Source organism: Neltuma alba, unplaced genomic scaffold, assembly GCF_004799145.2.
Source record: "Neltuma alba isolate B1F8T4 unplaced genomic scaffold, ASM479914v2 tig00011615_pilon, whole genome shotgun sequence".
NCBI classification, from domain to species: domain Eukaryota; kingdom Viridiplantae; phylum Streptophyta; class Magnoliopsida; order Fabales; family Fabaceae; genus Neltuma; species Neltuma alba.
The window spans coordinates 73,274-77,871 of record NW_021636266.1 but is presented as its reverse complement, the minus strand read 5'-3'; positions in this window follow the sequence as shown (position 1 = coordinate 77,871).

Below are 4,598 nucleotides of genomic sequence, written 5' to 3'. Positions count from 1 at the left end.
CTACGCGGATTTGAATTTGACGAAGGATCTTATATCATCATCACTGAAATCTGCTGTTACCTGTTAAAATTAGGTTAGTTTTATGGCTTTAATATCCAGGACCAAGAACGTACTTCTCTTATATAATAATTATTTAAAAAAAAAAAAGGGAATAACAGATGATCTGGAATACAGAGTCACTCGAGTTTTCGCTTTTTCACGGATGCTTCCAGGTGCTCTACAAATAAACAAAGGAATCTTTACCCTTAAAATGCGGCAACTGATCTCTCACCAAACGCCAAAAACAGGCCAACCTTGCCGCTTTATGCGCGTTTCCTCCAAGGTTTTATATATGTATATATATACACGTATTTATATGTATGTATGTATTGACCAAAACCAAGGATTTATATGAAGCAACGCGCATTCCTATAATACTTGACTTCCCTGAATTTCAATTAAAAATTATAGATTATAGTTTATAGTATGTACGTGATCATTTAATTGGATGTAAGAGTTCAGTTTGGTTCAATTTAAAAAAAAAATGCATTTTTGGTCTTTAAATTCTAAAATTGTTTGTTTTAAATAATATTTTTTTTATAGTAATTATGATTATTTTAAAACTTAAATTTAATATGTTAGTATTTGAGAATTTTTTTATTAATATTTAAGATTTTAATATGAGATTAAAAAACTAAAAAAATATACTCCTTGAGTTTTACATATGAAACTTATTTTGTAGACACTGAATTAAAATTTTATATAAAATTAAAAAGGCCAAATGTATGCTTTAATCAAAATAATATGAAAACACTGCTGAAAAAAGTTATCGGTGATCGTTGTATTATTTTTTAATTAATTAAAGTGGGTCAATGGGTGCGCAATAAATCGGCAATGGGCCAGGTTAATTTCCCCCCATATGTTTCATGCTGTGGTTGATGCCAGTGAGTGTTGTCGCAAGGGAATAACTACTAAACACCTGATCTTGTAATTGGACAATTGCCAACAAAGCATGTTTAAATTTTAAATAAAAAATCAAAATTTAACATATTTTGTTGGCATTTAAGTATAAAGTGAATATTTAAATATGTTGAGTTAACATTTTTAATCAAATGAGACCATTTGTCTTAGAAGTAAGAGACTAATAATATTTAAATTATTTTACAATTTTTTTCTTTTTCTTTTTGTTAAATTTACTTTTGAGGTCATCAAATCTCTTTGTTCGGGCGTTTGCCCCACTGTGTACAGAAGATGTCACTTGGCTTGGTGCAGAGAAAAAAATTTAAGTCATTTATTTTTTTAATTGGAAATTATTAAAGAAGAGAATACTGTATTTAATTGGAAGCCCCATAAATCCTAAAACTATTTATAGAGCCCTAAAAAAAAACATCTTATGTTCCATTAATTATTGGACTCACACCATAAGATCACGAGGAAGAAGATCATGGAGGCTGTCCTGCAATTAGAAGCGCACACAAAAATTGTTGTTGTTCCTCGAACTGCATTATATTGTGAATATTGAAGAGCATAGAGACAAGGTTGCTAGGCCAACAATGTTTTAATTAAGTCAACCTACTTAAAAATGCACTACTTTTTATTAATAAGATGTTAAAATATCACTTATTTTATGTAGAATCTAATGATAAAAAGAACATAAGAATAAAAACATTTAGAAAGTGAGGAAAAACTTGGGGCGAACGGAGGGAACAGTTGGGAGAGGACTGATCAAAACCCGCAGTACAGCCTCAAGGGAGGGGAAGTGAAGTTTCCGTATATGCCATTGCAAGCCTCCAAAATGCTATATATGGAGGCAACCAGTGATTATAGAAACATGAAGGCCTATTGCGTGGATTAGGACCCAATGGGCGATGTTCTGCCAGTTCTCCTCTGTTATTCCATTTTGATAATCCTTCGTCTTCATCTTTTGTACAACAAATTATAACATATTCATTGCCTTCTTTGCAGAACAGTAATGGCAGAAGGCGATCAACGCCACTGATCTTGGGGCGACACGATATGGAGATCAACTTAGTCCAACATTCTGCAGATCTCATCACCCATACTTGTATTTCATCAAATATTGCAGCAGTCAAAGAAATATGCAACCTTCATTATGCACTCACAGATCTGCACTTTCCAAAAAGTTTGAATGTTCGATGGGGAGATGTGCTTTTCTTATATCCTTTGTTGTTATATCAAACGCAATAAGTTCTGCCGGAAAAGATTTCCCACAACGATAAGCTATGAAATGAATAGCACCGTTCCAGAATGTACCAAGGTTTGGAACTGATTTTCTATAAGAGTAGTAGCATTTGAGATCAATTTTTTCCCAGGAATTGGTTCTCAGAGAAAGAACCTCAAAAAACTCACGCCACCTGCTAGTAACGTAGTAGGAGAGATCAATATCTAAGAAGCACTTTTTTTTTGTAAAACGAGACAAACTTTTCTATAAAAACACTTTTGAAATCATAGTTTGGTTTCTATCCAAACAACCCAGCAGCCATAGATTCATTATAACAAAAGACAGACGGAATTACATATTCGCATTCAGGAGGCAGTGTGATCTGTTTGTAAGTGCCAGTGATCACAGGATTCCACAGAAACAGACATTTTTCTTGCTTTTTTCCTATCTGAAGAAGTAAAAGGCCTCGACAAGAACCCACGATACGAACATCGACGTCGGGTTCGAGGGGAGGGAAATCGAGGTTTATGGTGGCAGAATCATCCTGAAGAGATGCGTTCATATCAATGGATTTCAATTGAGGAGAAGTTGTGAGAAGGATTCGACTGGGGTATTGGGAATAATTAGAGAGTTGGAAATGCAACTTGGCGAAATTAGAGTTCGAGATTCTTGAACGCCATGACTTGGACACACAAGAGAATTGATGGGCATGCGTAGAAGGATTTCCAGTATCACTTCTTCAGGAAGCTCCTCCATACATGCCGATCCAGCGAAGAACACACACAAGATCATTTGTTTAGTTTGTTTACTGAAAAAGATCCATCTGGGATAATATTTCGATCCTCTATAACAAATTTGGATACTGGATCGATCTTGAGAGATATTGAGAAATCTGCTTTTGTTGCCTGATTTTTCTCTTGTTCTCTATTTTAATCACTAATTTTTTTTAAACGCATATTAACGTTGCACGTATGTAGGGACTCTGGTTGGTTTGAACTGAAGATTGATTTTGTAACTGAGTACTCTTCTGATTCTTAATATAAAACCTAATTGTTAAATTGATTTTTATCACAAATAAAAGGCTTATTTATTATATTTATCAATTTTTCCTAAATTATCACTATGAATACTCTCTCAACCATAATCAAGTAAAGGATGAAGAAAGAATATTAAGAAAGATGATTATGGTATTTAAAAAAAAACATGTTATATTTTTTATAATTAACTAACTTATCTAATTTTTTTAATCAAATCAAATTAGTTAAATAGGTCTTATATTAAGGCTCGGTATAATTCTCTGTTAAATTATTATTTAAAAATATTTGGAATGATGCTTCAATCTGCTGGGGAGAGATTATTTGGATTCTGTCACTGCATGCAATATATAGTTATTTTTAAAAAAAAATGAAAAAGAAAAAAGGGAATTACAGAATCATCCAGAATGTAGAATCACTCTTTTGCCAGTTCCACGGTTGTGTCCTGAATGATGCTGTACCAACAAAACATTTTGAGTGTCACTCGTGTATCTATTTATGCGCATGTATCGATTGATACTAACCGTAGGAATCCAACCTATGGTATTTGACTTCGCTAAATTGAAATTCAATTATGCTGATATTTGAATATAATAAAAAAATTATATGAAACAAATTATTTTTATTAATTGAAGAATGGATATATATCTCAACAGGTTCAAGTGTCCATAACATTTTTTAATTTAAATAAAGAATAATAATGTAAAGGCTGACCCATTTTAACATGACTTTAGCAACTTTATCTATTATTAATCATGGTTTATTGTTACCAATCAAGAAATGTACAATAAAAGTATAAGATAAACCAGACGCAACCCATACAAACCAAACTAGGAAAAAAAAAAAAACCGATAACGTTTAATTAATCTCTTAACAATCCAAATTTTAGCTTATTTATTTTTGGCTAAAACTTGATAATTTTAGCTTACTTTTATATATGCTGTCATGTTTTCGGTATATTAATAATAACTACACTAGTCTGGCCAGCGAAATTGTATGCGTAAGAGGTATATTTTTTCTGAATAAATCATACTACTATTTCAAACATAAATATTAAGTAATCATTTTTAACATTATATATTCCCTTTATTTACCTGCTTTATGCATTTTATTTTCTGTGGTTGTTTTCAACATATTTTCAATTATCAGGTAAAAAAAAAACGTATTTTCAATTATTAGACCGTCTATTCATTATTGAGATGTTTATATATTGCCTGCATGGAAAGTTTTCCATATCCACAGTGAGATTTGAGTTTATATCTTTGTGAATTATGAGTTAACTCTTCGTTAACTAGATTAATATGTTTGAGCGAAATTAAACTGATTTAATGTAAAAATTCATTTTAGTTAAACATTTTTTCCTCGTAAACTGATTGTGTATTTATTATTTTCTATCAAGTCCA